At 32.7% G+C, this 27,372-nt stretch overlaps 1 pseudogene; it reads left to right on the forward strand.

Annotated features, from left to right (window-relative positions):
* The first annotated feature begins 201 nt into the window (after positions 1–201).
* Positions 202–27,372, forward strand: LOC116591717 (annotated as a pseudogene).

The following is a 27,372-nucleotide window of genomic DNA, read 5'->3' on the forward strand; positions in this document are numbered from 1 at the left end:
GTTACTGTTCTGTATCTAGTTGATGCTAGATTATGGATCCCCTTGTTAATGTGCAATTTGAGATGTCCATTATGAACTGTATTTTGTGTAACACACCAAGCCATAATGCTGAGTTTGCTAATAGCCCTGCATTATCAACTGCATTATCAACAGCATATTGTGTATATGAGTCTGATTTTAAGCAAGAGTTAAAGCCGCAAGATGCCCAAGTATGTTGCCCAGAAGCAAATGGTTCTTACCATTCTACATTACTTTTCCCCTATAAGCTGCCCCTATAGCTTCATAGAGAACAATGGTTCTGACTTATTGATAACATATGAAAGTCTACTGCTAAAGCACTATTCACCACACTTAAGTGGCTCTGGTGGGGTAAAATCCTCTCAGTGGGTAGAACAACAAGTAATACCAGGTGTTGTTTATTTTCCATAAATGATGAGATAGAGGTATAGATTTACCCTGCATCATATACAAGGGATAATGTTTTGGCTGAATGGTCAATTATATAGAAAGGGCATAAATAGAAAATGAGGGAAATAGGTATGTAGATAGAACTCTCCAAAAAGCAATGAAATATGCTGATTTTTGTAACTAATGTAATATTTATCAAAGACAAATTTCAGTAGACAAGGATCTTATAATCAAGTATGTAGGATAACCCATTCTGTATGTATCAGTAAGGTTTTTCCCTCTGCCAATAATTCTGTGCTCAATAAGTTTAAGGGTAAATCTGTCCTGGCAACAAGGCTTAAGTCTGCACATGTATTTAACAGCATAGACTTGCAGTCATTCGGGTTTGTCTGGTTAGAATCACTGCCTGTCTAGCCTGTCAACTGGAGAGACCAAGGTTGATTTCCCAGAATGGCATAATTCTGGTACAACCTGGTAGCGGACTAATTACCTATGAACACTTCATCCCCATGGAATAGATCCTTATGCAATATGAATTTGCCATCTTGACACTCAGTGCTTCTGCCCAAACTACCATCTGTGGATCTCTAGAATGTGTTACCTACAATCATGGTATTCTCAAAGTATTACTTCTGACCACAAAACTCATTTTGTAGCAAACAAACTGACAATGGGCTCCTGCTCACAGGTTTTACTGGTTTTATCATGTTTCTTATCACTGTGAATTAGCTAGCCTAATAAAACCAGGGGATGGCTACTTTTTTAATAAGATTTTTATTGGTAGATTTTAGATTTACTGAAAAGGTGCAAAGATAACTCAGAAAGTTTTCGTATATCCTTCACCTAGTTTCAGTTCCTGTTAATATAACATTCAATTAATCTTATTGTGTCACATTACTATGGTGCATTTGTCAAAACTAAGAAATCAATATTGCTACATTTATAATGAACTAAACTCCAAACTTTATTTGGATTTCATCAGTTTTTCCATTCATGTCCTTCCCCCCACCCCACCCCCAGTATCCAACACAGATGACCACATTGCAATTAGCTGTCATGTCTCCTCAATCTCCTCTGTGACTGTTTCTAAGTTTTCCTCAGCACTCAAAAATAGTAGTCATCATTTATCTTGTAGAAGTATTCTCAGTTTGGGCTTGTCTGATATTCTTGTCATGATTAGACTCGTGTTATGGGTTTAGTAAAGATTGTTACAGAAATGGTGTGTCTCTGTTCTTACATCATATTAGGAACACATGACATCTATATGACATCACTGGTGACGTTAACTTTGAACTTTGGTTAAGACAATGTTTGACAAATTTCCCTACTGTAAACTTACTGTTTGCCTTTCCTATATTCCGGCTCATATCTGGCCCATCCTAAAGTTCTGCAAGATAAGAGTCACCATTTGGAGAAGAGAGTATCTACATATATTATTCTTTACAGAAGAATTCTCTCTTTTCCCCCATTTATTTATTCAATTAACCATTTATTAAAAATCTTATGAACTCATGTATAATTATTTTATACTATAAATTATAATCTACTACAATTTTCACTTAAATTATTACACTTCTGGCCATTGGGAGGACTTTCCTGTTAACACTGAGGTCTCTTTGACATGCCCTCACCTTTTTGTATTTTTAACACTTTCTTTCTTTCTTATACTATGAGATGCTCCAAGCTCATCTTGTATTTTTGCTGACCAGACCTAGAATCAGCCATGAAATGACATTTTAAACCTCAGTTACAGCACCAGCTGCATAGCAAGCCCTTCAGAGGTTGAATTAATAAACATCATCAAAGATATATAAAAAATATTGAATGTTCTTTTAAGAGGAGAGTTACCTTGCTTTTGGTTTGCAGGAGATAGTTGTACTGATGTTATCTAGAAGTGTGATTTCATTGTTGTCCTTATTTTGAAGTATGTTTTAAACAATGAGTATGTAGATGGCATGTTGAAATAGTGTGGGCTGTGATGGTTTTATAATGTGTCAACTAGTTGAACCTGAACTACATTTTCCAGAAATAAACTTTGATGCATAGTTTCAGGGTAGTATGGGCCAAATTTTGTGCATTATTTGTATACCATATTCTTCTTATGCTTGGAAGGGCTGGTACAAGATACTGTGTGCTGTTACAGTTCATGCACATTGTCACTGATCTGCTAGCTCACTCGGTTGTCATGGGGCAGCAGCTCATCCTTACAGCTCCTCCAGTTCTCACTGGATTTATTCCTTTAGCATTTTCTGAGTCTAAGCCAGGGTACGTAAATCTGGGGCAGTTAGTATCCAGGCTCTCAACTTCTCCTGGGCTTGCTGGATCTCTTCCTTCATTTTCTTTGGATCCTAGTACAGGTGCTTATCTCTGTGATGAAAGGTTCTTTTGCAGGTCACCTGCAACAAGAGGCTGGGAGGCAATGGAGTGTGGAACAGGCTCCAATTCTTTCTTGTCTCTTTCATTTGTCCTTGATCTTCCCCATTTCACATTCACCTTTCTTTCATAACCATTTGCTCACCAGACCTCAGACCCAGCACCTTATAAAGAAGCAATGACTGTAATCTGTGTAAAGATTTGTAAGGCTGCATATCATAAGGTCAGATCTCCATAGTCAATCCTTTATTTTGTGTCATTACTCATGATTCTCTTTCTGTGATCAAATCCTCACTAATAAACTAGAAAGATAGAATATTAGTTTATCTAGTCATCCATGTATTTTCAGCAAAAATGTAAGCCTTTCCCTATCCTCCTTTTAGAAAAGGACAGAAAATTTGGAAAACATCTAGTAGATGGCACCATTTGGATCCTCCTATCTTTCCAGATAAATTAAGTAGAGGTGGCATTTGATAGGCATTTAGGTTACATAGAGGGCATAGACAAATAATAAACTAAATTCAGCTACAACTATCTGTAAGAAAATTCATAATCATAGTATATGATAAGTAAGCACTGAACATATAGGTAATTGAAATAAGAAGTCTAATGAAAAGTATGGTCTAAAATATATAGTTGATTCACATATAGGTTTGGGGGGATGTTTAGAAGCATAAAAGGCAAGATTATCATTTAAAAAATAGAGATAGAGTGATTATTTTGTATCAAGTACACACAAAAGTGTGGATCAATTAGAGATTGATTTCACTTGAGGGAAAATGCCTGTAAAGTCATTAGCTCCTTTGAGATGTTCTGGATGACCTTTAAGTCATTTTCTTACTTCCTGATTCTATTGTCATTATTTTATCCTGGAAATTACCTACATTCTATAAAAACTTTTCTTAGAAAAATCATTTGCTTTTCAAATAATAAAGTTTTTAGATTGATTAATGGAGACAAAAATTGTTTCTTCCTAAAACCCTAAGTTATATTGGGATTATAGACTTCTCCTAAAAATAATAAATTCAGTAGGAAAAATGTTTGAAATATCAATTGCATTTTATATAAATGAATTAAAATAGTAGCATTATAGAAAATCCCAGGGATGTTTTGTATAACACTTATTTCAAAATCTTTCCACTTTCCAATTGAGATGCCTATGATATGCAATTTTTGGTAAAAGTGTGAAAATGTAAAATAAGCCATGATTCATTTAACTAATGTTCACAACTTGCTTTACATGCTTTTAAAAAGCAGCTGGGAAATAAAAACAAATTAATTTAGAATGGTTTTGAATATATAAAAAATGCTAATTCTAGAATCTTTCCAAAATGGGATCAATACCAAAAATCTAAAGTTCCTCTAAACATTATTTTTGCTTTCACTAATGATTATTTTCTGTCAAAGTTTATGTTCAGGGATATGTAGCTTTAAGAAATTATTGTGTTTGGGACTTCTTTATTATTCAAGTAAGTATTTAAGAGGCAATTAATATGTAATACTAACGATTCATTTTTTAAAAGGACAGAAAATTATATTTCTACTTCTTTGCACACTGGAGACTATGATATCATACACAAATTGTTGTTATGCAAAATGTCATCAGTTTATTAATGAGCTAAATTAATCTAATTTTAGTTTGAAAAGAATAGCTTTGACATTTAGAAAGACCTTTCCACATTTGTTTCATATCAACTTCCAACATTCAGCAAGTGGTCTATTTTTGAAATTCAAATTTGACATAAACCAACAGCTTTCATTTCAGCCTGTTGTAATAGCTTATTATGATCTGTATTTTTTGCTTATTTGTTTTCCACTTCCAAAATAATTTGAAGTAGTCTATCGTTAAACTTCAATGTAAAATTGACCTAGCAATACGGATAAATTAAACAGTCATTTTATAAACAAGAACATTGAAAAATAGTTCCGAGATTACTTACCATTTAAAGTATAAAAGAATATTCCCTTTGTAGATTATAGTAATAATTAATCAAAATCTATCAAATAAGACACAATGTATGTTTTTTACAACTCTTTCAAACACACGAAGACATACATGCATGTATTAAGTATCTATACAGGGAGGAGCATCCACAACTTAAGCTGAAGCAGTTGTTAGCAACTTGTGTTTTATGTCAAACTTCCTACAAGAAAAGGCAAAAATGAAAATAAAAGTTTACATAACCTCAATTGTATGCTGATTAACAGTGGAGGACTTTTTATGTAAGATGCTGTGGAAGATACTGAAAACTATATAATTGATAAAAACATTTTTAGTAACGAAACAAAAAGTGCCTACAATTATATGTTTTCTATATAGATTCTTTGTGAAAACTCTGCCAGTATATAGAAAAGAACATGAGAACATACGGTAACATTACATAGATCTGCACTAGTCCTGACATTGCCCACTACCAACTAAGTGATGATGATCAAATTAATCAATTCTGTAATCCTTTGCTTTTGTTCTGATTTTTTTTTTGCTTCAAAACAGAGAAAATTGAATTTGTTCTTGCATTCCACTCTTCTAATAAAACTTTATTAGAAGTCACATTATATTCTTTATTTATTATGATAGCATGCCTTTCTAATGATATAGTGGCAAATAATATAATTAGTATTTATATATTAATACACATATAAATATTGATTATGTATTAATATATGTGCTATATAATATATATATTTATGTATTAATAGATCATAACTTTGAAAAGAATGATATAGTGATCCACAATATGATCAAGACTGTTGTATCTTCTATCTTCTATATAGTATATATTGCACAGCAATGTATAACATTGTATATTATTTAAATATTGCTATATTAATATCATATATAATATTAATTATATATAAGCTTATTTTTATTTATTTATTTAAAAGATTTTATTTATTTATTTGACCCAGAAAGACACAGGAAGAGAGGGAACACAAGCAGGGAGAGTGTAAGAGGGAGAAGCAGGCTTCTGGCCAAGCAGGGAGCCCAAAGCAGGGCTCAATCCCAGGACCCTGGGCCTGTGACCAGAGCCAAAGGCACACCCTTAATGACTGAGCCACCCAGGCGCCCCTATAAGCTTATTTTTAAAACAAACTCAAATATAAAATGATTTCTTTTGTATCATTGATGTTAACATATTAATTCACATTGTTACTGTATTTCTTTTTTTGATAAACATTACACATGAATAAAGTTTATTTGGAAAAAACATCTATCAGTAAATAAATGAAGTAAAATTTGTGCTCACAATTCATGCATTCATAACTAGTTATCACTTAATTCTAGGAGATGGATCTAAGTAAAATTATGTTTACTACATTTTATTTTATAATGTAAACACTAAGAAACATTCAAATAAATAAGTCGATGGAAATGAAAGGGATTTCATTATAGCAACGTCATATAATTCTCTGAATTTCTTCCACTACTTCTTCCAAGCTCACATATTAGTTTATAAATGAGTATTATTTTTGTTTTTAATTAAAGCATGATTTAGAGATTGTAACATTTTATTGTTTTTAATATACAATTCTGTGGATATTGAAAAACATACAGTCATGTCTATATCACCACAAGCTAGAGAACAACTCTATCCTTCACCCCCACAAATTTCCTTGTGCACTTTTTTAGGTAAAGCATTCCCCTAATCACAGCCTGTGACAAGTACTGATCTCTTTCTTTCTTTCTTTTTTTTAAGATTTTATTTATTTACTTGACAGAGATACAAAGAGAGCATAAGCAGACAGAGCACAGGCAGAGGGAAAGGGAGAAGCAGGCTTTCCACTGAGCTGGGAGCCCAATTTGGGCCTTGATCTTAGGACCCTGGGATCATGACCTGATCGGAAGGTAGTCAGTTAACCTACTGAGCTACATTGGTGCCCCATGATCTCTTTCTTTATGTAAAGTTTTGCTTTTTTTAAACTGATTTCTGTCATTTAACACAATATATTTGAGATTCAATTATGTTGCATATATCAGTAACTTGCAGCTTCTATTATTAAATAATCCCATTTTAGGGACCTACCTTAATGGTTTATCCATTAATTAGTTGAAGAGTATTTGGTTTGTTTGCAATTTTGGCAGTTATTACTAAATCTGCTATAAACATTATCATACAGGGTTTTTTGTGATCATAAAGATTTATTTCACTTGATTAATATTTAAAAGAGGAATTGTTGGGTCATATGTTAAGTGGATGTTTCACTTTTAAGTAACATTTAAATTATTTTCAAAGTGGCAGTATTATTTTGCATTCCCACGTATAATGTATGAGAGTTTCAGATGCTCTGCATTCTTGACAGAAGTTTGCAAAATTGTTGGAGATCAGTTGGTCACATGTATGGATTTATTTCTACACTCCTTATTCTGTTTTGTTGATCTCTGTGTCTATCCCTTTTACAAACTGTCTACTATAGCTTTCAATTATGTCTTGAAATAATGTAGTTTTAGACCTATAACTTTTTTCAATGTATTTTGCCTATTCTAGTTCCTTTAGAAGGAATTGTTGATTTCTATAAAAAGAAATTCAGCTTGCATTTTTAATGGAATTGTAATATACCTATAGTTCAGATTTGTGAAATTTCTATCTTAACAAAAAGTGGAGACTTCCACTCCATGGACTCCATGAACATAGCACATATCTCTATTTAAATCTCTTTTGATTTTTTTCATCAGTGTTTTGTACTTTCCAGCCAACAATACAGGTCTTTGTACATATCTTAATAGACTTATAGCTATTTAATGTTTTTTGTATCATGGAAAATAGTATATTAAAATTTTCGATTTTCATTTAGTATTTAAAATATAATTGATTTTGGCATAATAACCTTGCACACTGTGACATTATTAAATTTACTTATTAGTTCAATGAACATTTTTTGGTGGATTCTGTGACATTTTCTATATAGATAGGCATGTTATCTGTGAGTAGAGGATTTTATTTTTTTTCTTTCCGGTAACCACTCCTTGGATTTAGGTTTCTTGCTTGATTGCACAGGCTAGGACCTCCAATATGATATTGAAGAATATATATCCTCATTTTGTTCTAAGTTTTGGGAAAACTCAATTGGGTTTTCACCTTTAGTTGTGACATTTACTGTAGTATGTGTGTGTGTTTTATTGTTTGTTTTTGTTTTTTTTTCAAAAGATTTTATTTATTCATTTGACAGAGAGAGAGAGAGAAAGAGAGAGAGAAGAAGCAGGGGGAGCGGCAGAGGGAGAAGCAGGCTCCCTGCTGAGCGGAGAGCCTGATGCGGGGCTCGATCCCAATATCCTGGGATTATGATCTGAGCTGAAGGCAGAGGCTTAACCCACTGAGCCACCAGGTGCCCCTGTTTTATTGTTTTTGATGGTTTATCAGGTTGAGGATATTTTCTTCCATGCCTAGTTTGTTTAGATTCTTTATCATGGATAAATGTTGAATTTTGTTGGAGAACTTTGCTATACCTATTAAGATATGGGTCTTCATTTTGTCTGTTAATATGGTAATATACATTATATTATTTTCAAATGTTGAACCACCCTTAACATTCCTGGCATAAACTAAAATTGGTTATGATGTATTATATTGTACTTTTTAAATATTGCTAGATCTTATGTTTTATATATTGCATTTTAGTGAAGAATTTTGTATGTTTTTTCATGAGGAGGATTAGTCTGTAATTTTTTTTCTCATTAGGTCTTTCTTTTGTATTAGGCAAAATAGTCTGCTAAAATAATTTGGAAAAAAGTCTTGCCTCTTGTTTTCTGGAAGAATTTGTATAGAATTGCTACTGTTTCTTTAAATCTTTAGCAAAATTCAATTAAAACATGGACAGAAGACATGAATAGACATTTTCCCAAAGAAAACATACAGATGACCAACAAACACATGAAAAGATGCTCAACATCGACATCTCTCATTATCAGAGAAATATAAATCAAAACTACAATGAGATTTTACCTCACACCTGTCAGAGTGGCTAAAATCAACAACACAAGAAAGAACAGGTGTTGGGGAAGATGTGGAGAAAGGGAACTCTCCTATACTGTTGGTAGGAGTGCAAATTAGTGCAGCCACTCTGGAAAACATTAAGGAGTTTATCTCAAAAAGTTAAAAATAGAATTTCCTAGGGTGCTTGGGTGGCTCAGTCCATTAAGTGTCTAGCTTTGACTCAGGTCCTGATCCCAGGGTCCTGAGATCAAGTCCCAGCTCCTCACCCCAGCTCAGGGGAGGAGTCTGCTTCTCTCTCTCTCTCTCTCTCACTCACTCTCTCTCTCTCTGTGAAATACATTAAAAAAATCTTAAAAAATTATTATTTCCCTACTATCCAGCAATGGAACTACTGGATAGTTACCCAAAAAGTATAAAAATACTAATTCAAAGGGATACATCCACCCCAATGTTTATAATAGCATTATCCACAATAGCCAAATTATGGAAACAGCCCAAACCTCCATCAACTGATGAATGGATAAAGGAGGAGGAAGTAATGGAATATTTCTCAGCCATAAATAAAGAATGAAATCTTGTCATTTGCAATGACATGGATGGAGCTAGAGAGTCAATATTGTATTATATTAAATAGTTCAGTCAGAGAAAGACAAATACCATATGATTTCCTGATATGTAAAATTGAAGAAATCAAACAAATGAGCAAAGGGTAAGAAAAGACACAGAGAAAGAGGCAAACCAAGAAACAGATTCTTAACTATAAAGAACAAACTGATGGTTACCAGGGTGATGGTGAGTAGGGGAATGGGTTAAATAGGTAATGAGGATTAAGAGTGCACTTGTTGTGATGAGCACTGGGTGTTGTATGAAAGTGTTGAATCACTCTACTGTGCACATGAAGTGAAGTTTGCTATGTATTTTAACTATTTGGAATTTAAATAAAATCTTTCCTAAATGAATAAATAAATAAATAAATAAATAAAATTTTGGTGAGATTCACCAGGGAGCCCTGGGATTTTCTTAGTTTGAATATTTTTAACTATACATAAAATATATTTAATAAATATAAAACTATTCATATTACTATTTTTTCTTGAATGGTGATTATGAGTTTGGATATTTCAATAAGTATGCCATGTAATCTAAATATTCAAATTAATAGACATAAAGTTGTAATATTTCCTTATTAACCTTTAATACTGGTAAAGTATGATATGATTGGTCCTCTTTTCTTACTAATATTTGTAATATATGTCGGTATGTTTTTCTATTTAGGATGATGAGAATTTTATCAATTTGGGGTTTTTTTCAAAGAATCTGTTTTTATTTCATTGATTCTCTATGGTTTTTCTGGTCTTTAAAAAATTTTTCAATTTCATTAACAGACTGTTCTTTAATATTTCTTTCCCTGTGCTTCTTTTGGGTGTTAATTTGCTTCTATTTTCCTCTAGACTTTAAATAAGCTAAGATCATTAATATGAGTTCTCTCTTCTAAGCAATCATTTACTACTATCATTTAACTTCATACCACAAATTTTAATGCACTGCACTTGTATTTTTATATAATTCAAATATAATATTCTTTTCTATTTACTCTTTGATCAATGAATTATTTAGAAATATACATTTTTAATATATGGGATCTTTTAAATATCTTTCTATTATTTAGTTTTAATTTAATATGTTATTGTCAGTGATTTAATGACAGTGAGATCCAATCCTTCTCTGGTTCTTAAACCTTTCTCTTATAAGTTAGTGACAGATTGGCTTATGAATCTAGAAACATCACTTTTAAATCTATATTCCACACTATAACAAGTAGACATAGAAAAATATTGTAAAGAGTCATCCAATACACCTTCTTTTCAACATATATCAGTAATCTTTCTTCAATCTTCTCATAAGCAATTGTGAATGGTCTAAACCCCAGATCTAACCTTTTAGAAGTATCAGAGTAAAAGTTTTCACAGTGGGAAGAACTCTGTCAGGTATTGGTAGCAATAGGCTATGTCTACTAAAGGTTCTTGAATTCATCTCTTTTAATTAAAGAGGCATAAATGATATTCAAAGTACTGGACAATTGTCCCTACTTCTAGAACCCATGCAGAGGTTCCTACTCCCATCCCTTGAAAGCAGATGGTCTTCAAAAGGAAAACACCGCCACCAATGTTCTTGGGACAAGATCATGGATTATTGCGTTTTGATCTGCATTCTTCGTTATTTATTTTCTTATTTTGTTTTCTCTAAAAATGGCTTCAGGAAATTTTAAACCTTTTTATGTATAAGGCTTCTATTTTAATATCATATTTGCCTCTTTAGTCACACTTTCCTTGTCACACATGTACTGGCTAAAGCATATAACCAAGCTATTGGATTTGATTCATTTTCCTTTAAGACACACACAATTTCTCTCAATTCCAGTTTCCTGGAATAGGTCATTAATGTCCTGGGTATCTGGACTCAACTGTTAAATAACACTCTATCTATCATTTATCTATCTATTTTTAAAAATTTTATTTTATTTATTTATTTAAGAGAGAGAGAGCAGAGGGGGAGGTCGATGGAGGGGGAAGGAATCTTAATCAGACTCCATGATGAGCACAGAGCTCCTTATGAGGCTTGATTCCACTACCCTGAGATTATAATTTGAGCTGAAACCAAGTTGGACACTTAGTTGACTGGGTACTCAGGTGCTCCCATTAAATGACACTTCAGATGGAGAATGCCACAAGTGAGATTTTCTGGGTATGGATTTGGTTGTTTCTATGATTATCCTCAGTATACCACCAGATTCAAATCCGCTAGCTTTGTGTTTGGCTGGAGGCTCATTGAGAGTTTTACTTAATGTTCCCATTTTCATTTTTGCTTTAGGCTTTACTTACAATCTTGCTCTTTAGAAAGATTCTCTCTTCTTTCTCTTGTCCTGCCACTAGTGGTAAACTGTTAATTGTATGTTTCTTGGTGCTTGCTAGTCATATTGGGGTAAGGTGAGAAGAACAGGGTATTTTCTATTTCATTCATCCTGAACTGTATTTACAGCCTATGTCTCTGAGTCTTGGCAAAGGGGATCTGATTTACCCTGCACCTATACGATGGTTGAATACCTCCAATTGTCCTGTCCAATGAAGGTTTGCGCCCCTTTCAAGGAGCAGAAGTGCTTTGTTTTATCCTCCTTTCTGTCAGTCAAAATCTTTCCACACTGTTTTTAGAGTGACAGAGTTTGTTGCCTCATGCTTTAAGGCTCTGTAGAGAAAATGTTAGTGAAAGATAAGAGACGGAGCTTGTTCTCTCCTCACCCCCTGCCAGGGCCCAGTGGCTGATGTGTCCCAGGTCTGCACCAAGAGGGAGGAATTCTCTCCCTATGTTTCTTGTAAGCAGTGAGGTTCGTGGAGAGGAGTCTGCGAGTGACTCTGAATTTCCCTTTTGTCTGTGCCTCTAAGGTTTCTAAAGCCTCATGCTAGCCTGTTTTCAGCCTTTAGCAATTTAGTAACAATTTTAACTGCATTATTCTTTTAAAAAAATATTTTATTTATTTATTTTAGAGAAAGAGAGAATGAGAGAGAGAGAGCATGAAAGGGGAGAGAGTCACAGGAAGAAGCAGACTCCCCACTGAACAGAGAGCCTGATGCTGGATTCCAACTCAGGACTTCAGGATCATAAGCTGAGCCCAAGGCAGTTACTTACCCAACTGAGCCACCCAGGTGCCCCTAACTGCATTATTCTTACCAGTTTTTATGGCGCCCTGCATCTCTTCTTCCAGTGCTCTGCCCCAAATGAAAAAATGCTTGCATCCCACCTCTACGTGACAGAATATGCCTTTATTTCAATTCTTGGATAGATTGCTTCTTAAGAATTTAACTCTTTAATGAGTCAAGGGAAAGTTATGATTTTTTTGAGTAACTAAATTTCTTTTGTGTGTAGTGGGAGAAATGCTCTTTCTAGTGCTCTTATTATTTTTAATAATATTATCTGATAATTTTTAGGTCTCTCTTCAAAATATTTCAAAAATAATACATGCACATTATCTTATTTAGGAAATTATTTTAATCAATAGTTTGCTATTCATGTTCTCATTTCTCAATATAAACACAAGTTTTTTGAAATATTCTGTTTCTGCCTAATTCTGCTTTATTCCCCCCATAATATGGGAACGATCCATTGTGAAAGAGCAGAAAAGATAGAGGAATGAACATGAACATAGAAGATTAAAGAAATAGTAGTTTCAGAGACTATTATATTTGAAGGTTTTGTACCTGGAGTTGAATCCTTTAAAATTATGCACGACACTCTTTCTTTAGAAACCTTTCTATATCTCTAGAGATGAAACAACTGATTTTAGAGAGTCATGAGTTAGTTAATGCAAAGGTTGAGCCAAATATCTGGCACATTATTAATTTTGAATAAATATTTATAATTTTATTATTAATAAAACTAGTGCAGTATTGGATTAGAATGTCAAGGATGGAGGTGAAATGATGAAATAACTTAATTTTGAAGCATTTTGATAATATAGATTGATTTAATTACACAATTCAACACAAGTGGAGAGATAATTGTTGAATTACCGTTACAATTTTTTATATCTTATGAAGTATCCTGAATAGGTTCATGGCAGATAAATCATACTTGATGCTACCAGAAGTTATTGAAGACAAAAATATTCAATGTTACTCACTAAAGTGACATTTATATTTGCTGAGTAACAGGTTGCAGAAAAATAATCTTGCTTTTTGAAAATCAAGAAGCCTGATTTCTATACTCGTTTTACTAAGAAACTTTTTCCATTTACTCATAAGTATTGGGTAGATGAATACCTCCAAAGGACTAAAATATTTTAAAGTTATTCTTCTTTCATGGATGTATTCAAGCAATTATGTAACTGAATCCCTGAAATCATAATTATAAATGATGAAAAAGTTGACCTTGGGGCAGGTGATGTGAAAAGCCATAAAACTATTTTCCATCTTTATATGACTCTTATGATTGAATAAATTTTGAATAACTATACATCTCAGAATATTCATGAATAAGTTAACTGCAAAATATGCATTCAAATTAAATAATAATATGTAATTGATAGAATTGTGAAGTACTATCATTCTAAATGTTCACATAAGTCTTTCAAAGACTTTGATTTTAATATGGATATAATACATTTCTGATCTAGTTCAGTTATTTAATGAGATGCTTTCTGGATTATGTGATTAGGGATGCATCACTGGTATTTAAAAGGCTGCTTATCTTTCCCAAAAACTAAATTTTAATGATCCAATGACCTTTCCATAAATACCTATAAGAACCTCAGATATATGATGTTCTAAATTATCAACTACTCATGTCTCCTCCTTCTTATATTAAAATCTAAGTTTATGATAAGCCAGTTCATTTAGTCACCCCCATTACAGTCCTCCAGTTCTCTTTGACAGCTGCTTTCCTTTACCATTTCAACATACATATCTAATAAGGCATTAACTTCTATTATTTTTACTACCTGGATATTTGCTTATAGGTCATTATTCTTCATTCACTTGTCATTGGATTAAATCATAACTTTAATGATTTTATTTGACATACCGAAACAAATATGTTTGCTCTGTGGTCTCCTTGCGCAAGCATTTATTATTATTCAATAAATCCAAAGAGCATGATTATATTCTTATGCCTTTGAACTGCTGTGTGATAGGAAGAGAATGTACAATCCCACCATAGGTGTAACAAGTCTTATAAGCATTTCTGCTCTCCACAGATAAATTTAATTGCTATTATTTTCTGTTTTTGTTATACTAGGTCTACATTTCTATTTTAACAGTTCTAGTTCAGATTACACTTAAAATATAATGTCTTGAGAGATAAAATTTATTTGTTTTCATCCTCAATGCAGAACAAAGTAACTAATAAAAGCAATCATTCTTTTTTATTTTATTTATTTATTTTATTTTTTTAAGTTTTTATTTAAATTCTAGTTAATTAGTGTAACTAATATAGTGTAATATTAGTTTCAGAAGTAGAATTTAGTGATTCCTCACTTGCATATAACACACAGTGCTCATCACAAGTGCCTTTCTTAAAACCCATCATCCATTTAACCCATTCCCTTGCCCACTTCCTCTCCAGCAACCCTGTTTGTTCTATATAGTTACATGTCTATTTTATGATTTGACACACTCTCTCTCTCTTCCTTCCTCTATGTTCACCCATTTTGTTTCTTAAATTCTACATGAGTAAAATCATGTTATTTGTCTTTCTCTGACTGACTTATTTCATTTAGCATAATACATTGTAGCTCCAGCTGCATTGTTCTGCTTTTTCTTTTTTCTTTTTTTTTAAATTTATTTTTTATTTATTTTCAGCATAACATTATTCATTATTTTTGCACCACACACAGTGCTTCATGCAATCCGTGCCCTCTATAATACCCACCACCTGGTACACCAACCTCCTACCCCCCGCCACTTCATACCCCTCAGATTGTTTTTCAGAGTCCATAGTCTCTCATGGTTCACCTCCCCTTCCAATTTCCCCCAACTCCCTTGTTCTGCTTTTTCTTTTCTAAAAAATAAAATAGGAATATTATTATAAATAGTGATTTCCAGTGAATGTCAAATATTAATGAGTCATCTTCAGACTAGGCTTCAAAGTGAATATATAGTCATTAATAGAAATAGATTTAATTATACATGTATACTTTAATATATTATTAATTGAAAATATTTAGATTTCACACCTTAAATTACAGTAATTTTCATATATTCATACTTTAAGACAAAGACTGACAAACTAGAGCTCACAGGTCAAATATAGCTCACCTCCTGTTTTTGTAAATAAAGTTTTATATAACCATTCTGCTTTCATCACAGTTGGGTAGGTAGAATGGAGACCTCTAAACCACAAAGGGTAAATATTTTTTAGTTAGCTTTTTACAGAAAAACTGTAATGACCCTTGATCTAAAATATTGCTTTGGAACCTAAGGTAAAAAACTGAGTGATTCCTTGAGGAAATGGGGATAATTTTTGGATTTGGATTTTCATTTGCAATCCTGGATTTTTACAAAAGAAGCTTTTTTTTTTTTTTTTTTTTTTTTTAATATGGAAACTTCCTGAAAGCCACTTTCCATTGGGATTTTCAATGCAAGCAGAAACAAGTTAAACATGAGTTTAGTTCAGTTTGTTTTAAAGAGTTTTTAAAGAAGAGTTCAACATAGTCTCTGAATGCACTCAAGTGATCTCAAAGAAGACAGTAAATCTTTTATGTTATCACCTAATAATATAATGGGTACAAAATGACAAGTACACGCACACACACACACACACACACATACATTCAGACACATATTTTCCCTATCAACAATGAGCCCTAAGCAAGTTTTCCCGCCTGTAGTCTTGCCTTTTACTCAGGTATTCATGACAACCCACAAAGCACATCATCCCAAAAGAAATGGGAAAGCTAAATCAAACTTGATACAAAACCAATGATATCCATTCATGGAGCATTTAATTTTCAAGACAGAAAAAAAGTGTTTATAATTTCTTAGCAAGATTTAGAGACCCCCCATATGAATTCAGTTCCAATCTTTCAAGTTTAATGCAAATATGGATATCTAAAATTCTATGAGTTTAAGCAGTTTTGAGTTCTGTAATGAAAAGTTTGAGCATTGTTCTCAGAGGAAACACCTCCTGGCAGAGCTTCAAGGAAAGAATATGTGATTGTGGGGAGATTAGAAATTCATATTGCATTAGGTTTTCATCATTCTGTGGGATAGGCCTGTTGTCAATGCTATGTCAAGAAGAGTGACAGATCTGTATTTATAGCTTTTGTGAAAGCCTAAGACGGATGAGGGTGTATATACTTTTAACATAGTAATATATAACTTTCTTAAGTGTCAAATACAATAGTAATATTGAAACCCATTTTTTTTACCCATTTTTTATTCTGTCATGGTTAAAACATATAGTACTTTTATTTATTATTATCTAAATAAACATTGGTTACTTTCAAATTTATTAAAGAAATTGGTGAATGTAAATAGAGTACTAAGCAATTTTTTCTATCTCAGAAGAAAAGGTATATTTTCTTCGGTGAATTTTTAAAAAAAATGGAACACTCTCAAAATTGATTCATTAGCAAACAAGGCAATATAAATGATGCAGTGATATTCTGTGACTGCTTTCCTGTCTTTAATTTGGGGGAGTCTAAATTGAAGAGATAGATACCATATGTTTTCACAATGAATGAAAATATTTATGTATGTAACTAAGGGTAGTTTCCTTATCATACAGTATTATTCAACAATAAATCTATCCATTTTTATGAGGAGAAACACTTTTGGTCCTTTTATTGTAAATGAGATAATATTTAACATCTCTAATATGCAGAAACTTAGTTTTCTTCAGATTTCTTTCTATTTGATTGATTTTACAGCTTTCAAGTTTATGGAAGAAATACACTCAAGGTATTAATACTCTTTTATTAATGCAATTTTTATTAATATAGTTTGCTTATTGGTCTTAAATAAAGCTTACTAATAAAGAGCACACAGAGATACTATTTAATAACATTTAATTTCAATGTTGAAAGACCCTACAAGAAAAGTGACACATGGATGCCTGGGTGGCTCAGATGGTTGAGCATCTGCTTTCAGCTTAAGTCATAATCTCTGGGTCTTGGGGTTGAGTCCCATGTCAGGCTCCCCAGTCAGAGGAGAGTCTGCTTCTATGTCTGCCTATCCCAGCTGCTTATGCTCTCTCTCTCTCTCTCTCAAATGAATAAATAAAATCTTAAGAAAAAGAAAAAAAAAGTGACAAACCATTGTATTAAGGGCGGAAAGCTGGGGTTCAGCCTACAGTGAATCCAGGACTTATGCTTTTCTGGTTCTCAGGTTATGTCCCAGCTGAAGTATTGTGTGATGGGTTGGCTTTCAGTGAAATTATGGTGTGTTTATAACCAACTTACCTTATGCTTTTCTCTATCAAAAATTACTTATATGACTATTTTCCAAGTATGGCAGAGGGATAAAATTGAGGGAGGTGTTAAGAAGAGAAATTATGCTTACTATTTGGAATTTCATTGTTTCTGTAACTTCTAAGTAACTTGATTCTTCTAACTCTGATAGATGTTTGATTGGTAAAGCTTCTTATTATGAAAAGTTAAGATGACAGGAAAAGTAAAGAGGTTTTATTTGTTCAATATTTGATAAGGAATCTGTACACCTATGAACAAGGACATGAAACAACACAAAGCATATCTGATAGAGTGATGAAAACAAATATTGCCATTAATAATGGAAGATTAGTTGAATTCATCCAAAAGAAAAATATTTTGATAAATTATTGGGTTATGGATGAAGGAAAATTGGGCCTTTGAGTTGTACTTGTATAATGCACATGGCTGGAGAAACTAAAACACCTAAAAGAAAGAGAAATTCTATAATTATGAAAATATGATATTATGAAAATAAAATATAAAACATAAATTATATCACTTGAATTGCTGGTTCAAATATTATTCATATTTGAATTATTTCAACACATGTTAACAACATCTCCTTCCAAAATACTATATCTCATATATATATGTATCTATACATATATATATACACACACACACATACATATATATATATATTGCATTGCAATCATCAGTGATAGATGATCATTTCCAAAACATGGTAATATACTGCCTCAATTAATTTTGAAAATTTTTAATCTATTTTTTCTTCCACTTTTTTTGAGGTATAATTGACTTATATCATTGTATAGTGTTTTAAATACTAGTATATTAAAATTATCCTTGTATACTTTCATATACATTGTCATTTCTTTTTTTTTTTTTCCCCAAAGTTTTGTTTATTTGGGAGAGAGAGAGAGCATGAGAGGAGATAGGTCAGAGGGAGAAGCAGACTCCCTGCTGAGCGGGGAACCTGATGTTGGATTCCATCCCAAGACTGAGGGATCATGACCTGAGCTGAAGGCAGATGCTTAACTGAATGAGCCAGCCAAGGCTCCCCTATAAATGCTTTTTTAATGTTTTAAAACAAATGTTAGATTGTTAGCTTTTATTTTTTTTTTTATTTTTAAATCACTGTTAACTTCTTTATGGTGAAGAGAAGACTGGATATAAAAAAAATTAGTATTCAATCCAAATTATTCTGAAATCTCATCCTAAATTTAGATAATATTTCAATAGAAATTTTCAGTACTATTTTTGCTATCCTATTTTCTCCTTCTTTCTAGAAAATTTTAGTGGAAAGCTTGAATTAGCTGCATTGGGGATTGCTAAGCAGTTTCATGAAAGAAAACAATTCAGAATGAACACTCTGATAATGCTTACATATCCCTTCTAAAAGTAGCAAAGATTTACTTCATATTTAATTTTGCAAAGTTAAATACCTGTAATACCACTATTTCTTCTAAAAATTTTATTTATTTATTTGATAAAGATAGAGACAGAGAGACAGGGAACACAAGCGGGAGAAGTGTGAGAGGAAGAGGAAGGATTCCTGCTGAGCAGGGAACCTGATGCTGGGCTTAATCCCAGGACCCTGGGACCATGGCCTGAGCCACCCAGCTGCCAATCCCACTATTTTAAATACTCTTCTTTTATAACAGTTTGAAAATCAACCTCTATTATATGCATTGGTGTTAAGGTTTCTGATAGAAAAGAGTCTATGTAGTTATTATGTGATAAGTATTTGAAAAGGAATCTTGATAATCACTGAGACTGTAAAAAATGTTAGTGTAATGAATAACATGAAAAGGATAAATTTGATTTTGAGATTTAATATAAATAATATACATTAAGATATTTGGATAAGTTTAGGCATACTTATATTTTCATTTGCAAGTAATATGGAAAAAATGTTGCCTTATAGTGCCTGCATTTATAAATACATTATTGGAATAAGACATTACCTATGTAATAAATTATATTACTTATACTCCTTTAAAACATATTTTTGAGGGGCCCCTGGGTGGCTCAGTGGATTAAGCCTCTGCCTTCAGCTCGGGTCATGATCCCAGGGTCCTGGAATCGAGCCCCACCTCAGGTTCTCTGCTCGGCAGGGAACCTGCTTCCTCCTTTCTCTCTGCCTGCCTCTCTGCCTACTTGTGATCTCTCTCCCTCTGTCAAATAAATAAAAAAAATCTTTTTAAAAAATAAATAAATAAAATATATTTTTGAGGTTAATTTTGGATTTATTTTTATAATGTAGCTTTTTAAAAATTTTTATATTTAAGTAAACTCTGCACCCAGGGTGGGGCCCAAACCCACAACCTTAATATCAAGAGTAACATGTCCTACCAAGTGACTCAACCAGTGTCCCTTTATAAGGGAGCACTTTATTGATTATACATTATAATAAGACATTCATATTTGGATAGTAATTAGGAAACTATTGTGGGCTCATCTGAACATTAAGAAATTTAAATTAAATCCCATACCTCCATGGACTAGATGGGTATACAGTAAATATCTATCTTGCAATCTTATAATTTTTATGACTATTTTGGGATTATACTACCTAATTATAGCTGTTTTCCCTTTTAGAGGAGTAAAGAAGATGAATGGAAGGAATTCAGAAGATGACTTGTTTCTGAGTTTTGCCTGCACTTTATCCACCAACTCATCATTTTTCAAAAACCATTGGCCCAGAATCCTGGATTACTATAAATTTTCCCAAAACAAAATGAGGGTTTTTGGATACCTTATATGTATCTGGGTGCAATGAATAGTTACACTGAATGCAGACCATCACAGAATTAGACTAATCCTTGGGAAACTCCCCTCTGAACATTTAAGGTTCTTAACTCAGTGCATTTTTTAATTTTATACCCCAGTATTTTCCTACCTAAATACTCTATTTCAGCAATACTGTTATGTAATAGTTCTACAGCAGTAGACATAGTCATTTTTTTTAAATATACACATTTCTTCTATCCAATTACTCTTCCCTTTTTGTCTATCTCCAATATGTCCTCCTACAAGAATGCCTATAAGTTCAATCTTCTCCTTGAAAGTTTTGCTAACATTACAGTTTGAATTTTTTTAAATGACTTGTCAATAAAATAAAATAAAATAAAATAATGTAAAATAACAAAATAAAATAAAATGATTTATTAACTTATCTGCACCCAATCCAACTATTTCTTAACTAGAATGAATATATAGGAGACAGTGAAATATTTTTCAATCTAAAAATTAAGCATATTATCTAGAATCTTCTCATTAGAAGACTATATGCATAAAATTATCTACCCTTAACTTGTGTCTTTCCATTTAGCCCAATTTTTTCTTTCCATATACTTGTTGAGTCTGTTAATGCACTGTTGTTTTTCTAATTACTAAATGTTAAGGTAAGTCTTATAGTTGGCTATTTTATTCATATCTATCAAATCCTGTTCACCCCGGCGCATAACAAAGCCCTAACCTGCCTTTCCAGTTCATCTCTTTTCTTCTTAAAGCAAGTCCTTACTGACATTGGCTTAAATTAATTTGGTATCAATCAATCAAATTCCAGATGTCTAATTATAATTCTCTTTTAACTGTGTTTTAATCCAAAGTTTTCTTATAAATTCAAGGAGTTTTCTTTCCGATCATCAAGTCAAATTACATTTGCCTAACCTAAAATACTGTGTGATTACTAGTTGTCTTACCAAAAATCCAAAATCTACAACTGAAGTTCTTTATAATCTGTTGTCATAAAATATACCAAAGATATCATCTTTTTAATTTTTACTCAGTCCGTGTCCCCTATAGCTGGAAGTATTACTCCTAATATTTGAGTATTCACAATGTACCAGATGCGGCTAATGCCATTTAGCATGATAAATCCCCAATCATATCTACAGCTGATGGTTAAACTTTGGCATAGAATGTTTAAATTACTTGCACAAAGTTGCGCAGATAGTTGATGGTAAAATTTGAATTTGGTTCTTGGCATCTGGCTTGAAATCCGATGCCCTTAAACACCAAAGCTTCATTGAGCTTGTTGAGTCTGTTAAAGGCAGATACAAATTGTATTGGGACTATAGCACAAAACTATTTCATAAATAAAAGCATAATATGTAATTTTCTGTACTTCTTGAAGCACGTTGTTTCATTAGGAATACAATTTTAGCTATTACATTACATGATAAAGACCCTAACTAAAGTCTGTTTTAGCTTTTAGAAAAGACTTTTATTGGCTAATGCTTTTTACACACATGACCTTTGCTAAGATTGTATCTATAATGTATTGGGACATCTGCCTAATTCAGTAAAACAACTCAAAGAAATTGAAACTGCCTAGGTATTTACACATATACACTATTAGATTGATTGACATTTTTCAATTTTAAGATAAGTGTAATGTGTGGATGTAGTATCTTATCACTCTGCCATTAGGTTTAATGATATTACCATAAAGAATCTGAAACTTGTAGAATTATCGTGCCAGTATCCTATTTCTTATCATCTTAATATTCATCAAGGTGTTCCAATTTCTCTTCCTCTCTCATCCCATAGGATGGAAGTAGAACAGCTGTTGCCAATTCATAGCATATGGACTTATCTTTTTCATTACAACATATTTCCACTTGAGTACATTGGAAGCTCTTACAATGAAGTGTTTTTCTTCATAATCCAAATAATTGGAACATGAAAAAACCTACTAAAAGAGAAGCATAATTAGTCAGTTGCATTTCCTTAAAATATTCTAGAATTTATAAATACTCAAAAATATGCAATAACTACTGCTATGTGTTTCTGTGATGCTTTAAGGGAAAAAAGTTAATTACATATTTACATGGGAAAGCCATATGTTTGATAGCTGACTTTTGGCATCAAAAGGAATCCCTTGGATATCAATTATTGCTTTATGGAGGTTTGGGAAAAATCTGCAATGAAAATGCTGACAAAGAAAATCAATGATAAGCTCTTCATAATAAAAGAATTTTTCTTCAGTTTTACCGTGTCAAAAGATCTTTAACAATGGAATAGTAGCAAAGCTTTCCTTTTTGTTACGTGATCAATATATTTTTATAATTAATCTACTTATTTCACATTCTTTTTAATGTGAAATCTAAATTTAATATACTTTGTTAAATTTTCAATCATTTGAGTTTAACAAATTACTACTAAATGCTATTTTGGTGATTTATAACCTTTATGGTTATGCACAAAAATTGTTTGACATAACCAACCAAGTGATAACAAAATCTGCTACTTGGTTGTTTTAAATTAAAATACTGAATTGATCTTATTTGATACGAGAATAAGAGCTTCATGAGAACAAACATATTTGTTTACTTACTGTTATACTCTATGATGTAGAATAAACATGGCATATTTCAAGGGCATTGATACCTGTTGCATGATTTGAGGAGGTAGTAGGAATACCATTAAGAAAAATTAGATCTTGAGATGAATGAATGATAGACATGTTTTTGCTCTCCAATAAAAAAAGCATTTTTTTTTAAAAAAAAGCATTTGCCATTCATTAAGTTAAAAAAAAAGTCCCCTCTTACTGTATTTTTTTTTTATTGGTGTGGGGAAGTTATTTATGAAATATACTTAAAATATTTAAGACTTTTTAAAATGAGTATTTAGATAATTCTAATTAGTATGATGCATTTGAATATTTAAATATTTTCAAAATGTTTTATATGTCTAGTTGTTTATGTTAGGAAAGCAAACTATGATTACTTCTTAAGAAATTAAACTGAAAAATGTAATAGGGATTCGAGTGTCAGGAGCCAGAGGGTGAGAAAAAAGTGAATGAGGAATATTTCTGGGTAGAAATAAGGGATCAGTAAAAAACTATAATATCTTTTTTATGAGCAAGCCAAGGTATAGAAGAAAATTAAACCAAAATTGCTATAACAAGGATTGAAATAACTTACTTTTCCCTCATTTTTAAAAGTGAACTATAATCAAGACAAAGCAGACTACTGAAGAGACATTGAGCTCCTGGAAGGTGAGAACACAGTAGTTCAAAGCATGAGCAGGTAGTGCAGCAGCCACCAATGTAAGAGCAGGGATGTGTTTTCCGTGAAAAGCTAAGATGCTGTGGACTGAGAAGAAAGCAAGAGCAACTCCTGAAGGAGCGTCTGGGTGGCTCAGTTGGTTGAATAGCCAATTCTTGATTTCAGCTCAGGTCCTGGTTTCAAGTCTCACATCTGTCTCCTTGCTCAATGGGAAATCTCCCTCAGGATTCTCTCTCTACACCTGCTCTCTCTCTCTCTCTCTCTCCCTCTCTCTCTGTCTAAAATAAATAACTTTTTTTTTTTTAAATTTTAAGAACAACCCCTGAAGGCTTCTACCTCAGCCAAAAAATGAAAGGATACAACAATGATTGCAGTTGAGAGGAGCAACATCTAAAAATAGATATCATTAAGGAATTATAAACACTCTTAAAAGCTACACAGCCAATGCATTGTTATATACTATTTTCTGTTATGTCTCTTCACTTTAATGTAATCTTTTAACAATTGCATTTGTTGTTTCAGTTATTTTAGTAAGAAATGTTATAAAATGTCAAACTGGTGCTATTTTCTGAAACTAATAACTTGGTTGATGTAATACATGTAAAAATGCAAATATACAAATATTATGCTAAGTAACAATGACCTATTTTATAACTAAAGTAATACTTCAATAATCATATAAAGTAATAGTATGATACTAACTAATATTAACTAAGCAATTATACTAAGCATATGTCATATATGTGTGCATATATATCCTATGCTATATACACTTTTGTGTATAAAAATAAAAAAGTTTTCAAGTTTCCTAGGTTTGAAGAAGTGGGTCATGCATATTGTAACATAGTTTATATTTTTAATTGAATCCATCTTCTTCCTAAATATTGTAAGTTCATGAGAGAAAGGGAAAAAAATCAAATAGAGGGATAACGGAAAGGTCAAAATTTGCCCATCTGAATATACCCAACAGATATACTTAGTGAATTGTCCCTTTGTTAAAAAATAAAGGCTTCCAGTTAAACTTTTTATTTCTATCCCACCTTCAAATCTTCCAAGCCCCAAATTGAAAGAAAGGGAATAAAAATAGAAACCCAAAGAGACAAGAGATATCAACACAATTTTGGAAGTTGGAAACAACTGAGAAATGGCTGATGAGGCAGTATGGAATAATTTGAAATGTAAATGCTTTCAGAAAGATATTCAGAAGAGAAGGAAGCTGATTCTCCCTGCAGAAATCAGCAGTATTTCAAAAATCAGAGGTAATTATGCTCTATAGTTTTTCTATAATGTAAGATAAGAATGAAAGCTTCACTCATAAGTCAAAATGAGAGGTACTAGTTTCGTCTGCAACATCTGGCTTGTAGTACAGTTGACCCTTCAACAACATAGGTTTGAATGGCATGGGTCCACATATATCCAGATTTTTTTCAATAAATACAATACAGTACTATAAATGTGTTTTCTCTCATGACTTTCTTAATAACATTTTTTTTCCTCTGGGTTACTTTATTGTAAACATACAGTATATACAAAACATGTGTTAACCCACTGTTTATGCTATTGGTAAGACTTCTAGTCAACAGTAGGCTGTTAGTAGTAAAGTTTTTGGAGAGTCAAAAGGTATACACGAATTTTTGACTGTGTGAGATTCAGTGCCACAACCATTATGTTGTTCAAGGGTAAACTGTGAAGGCATTTCACTTTTGTCTTATACATTCCTTCTCCATTAATTTGTAAACTCCCAGGGTACAGAAGGCCACATAACTGTAGGTAGTCTTTCTTCATTGGGACCTGGACATAACATTGGGTGGTTAAATGGAAAATAGGTTTAAAGAAAGGATAAATTTAAAACAGTATAGTTAAAACATGTGTTTATTTCTAATCTCTCTTAAGACAGCACTAATAAAAATGTGTGAATAGAAGAAATACATACATCCAGATTCCTTATAGACAAAAAATGGAACTGGAGAAGGATTATTGCTGGATAAAACATGTTTAGAATTTTTTTAATTTCATTTCTTGTCAGAGTTCCAGAATTCATTGTTTATGCACCACACTCAGTGCTCCATGCAATACGTGCCTTCGATAATACCCACCACCAGGCTCACCCAACCCTCACCCCCCTCTCTTCCAAAACCCTCAGTTTGTTTCAGAAGTAGTGATGGTAAACAATGGAGCTAGCCAGGGAATGTATATTTGATTGAATTAAAAAAAACTAGTCAGTTAGAAGAGATAAAGTTGTGGGAGTAGAAATAGGCATAACATTTGGGATGGGACCAAAGGAAATTCTACTTTATTCCTATCACCTTAATAATTTTATTAAAAGTATATTGAAGCAAATATTATAACTTTTTAAAATGGCAATTTAGGTGTCAGATGCATGCCTTTTATATTATTTATTATACTTTTTCTTTAATAAAGCAAAGCATGGAAGTAAATGAGAAGATAATATGCCATTTCATAAAATAACACAGATGGTTACTATAATTTCTAAGTACTATTTGAGTGCTGATGACTTCTCATTTTTTATCTTTAGCAAACCTTTTCTTCTAAATTGTACACTCATGTATCCAGCTACCTAAATCTCCATGTAAGTATATTATAGACATTTCAGATTTAACATGTGCAACATTGGAGTGCTGGGTGGCTCAGTCTTGAACGTCTTGACTCTTGATTTCAGCTCAGGTCATAAGCTCAAGGTCTCCCATTTGGGTCTTTCATCTATTTTGAATTTATTTTTGTGTATGGTGTAAGAAAGTGGTCCAGTTTCATTCTTTTCATGTTGCTGTCCAGTTTTCCCAGTTTTTTTTTTTTTGGGGGGGGTTGTGATTAAGAGACTATAAATGCGTTTATTGGTAGTATTACTGAATGCTGAATGCAGAGATTTAAATCTCTGAATGCAGAGATTTAAATGTGGATCCACGATATCTCGTTCAGGATACAGATGAGTTTATTTTACCGACTGGAGCTAATAAAACCCGGGGCAGATTTGAACTGGCCTTCTTTACCATTGGAGGATGCTGTATGACAGGGGCTGCATTTGGAGCGATGAATGGTCTACGGCTAGGATTGAAGGAAACCCAGAACATGTCCTGGTCCAAACCGAGAAACGTACAGATTTTGAACATGGTGACTAGGCAAGGGGCACTTTGGGCTAATACTCTAGGTTCTCTGGCTTTGCTCTATAGTGCATTTGGTGTCATCATTGAGAAAACATGAGGTGCAGAAGATGACCTTAACACCATAGCAGCTGGAACCATGACAGGCATGTTGTATAAATGTACAGGTGGTCTTCGAGGGGTAGCACGAGGTGGTCTAGCAGGACTAATGCTTACCAGCCTCTATGCACTGTATAATAACTGGGAGCACATGAAAGGCTCCTTACTCCAACAGTCACTCTGAAGACTTTGCCACCTTAGGAGTGGAGGACACTTTAGTAGTCATCCTGATCAATTTATATGTCAGTCTGGAGTTACTCTTTCTTCCTACAATTAGTTTCAAAAATTGGAGATTCCAGTTTGCTGTGGTGAAGATCATGGATGGTTGACCAGGACTGGCATTCCTTCTACCCAGAGTTGAAGCCAGAACCCTCTGGAGGCTGAGTAATGTGGTTCTCCCCTACTCCCTGAACTGGAAAACTGCTTACTCACAGAATTCAGGTCATGATTGTTAATACGGTATCACCACATTTGTTTATTTA

Source organism: Mustela erminea, chromosome 1, assembly GCF_009829155.1.
Source record: "Mustela erminea isolate mMusErm1 chromosome 1, mMusErm1.Pri, whole genome shotgun sequence".
NCBI classification, from domain to species: Eukaryota; Metazoa; Chordata; class Mammalia; order Carnivora; family Mustelidae; genus Mustela; species Mustela erminea.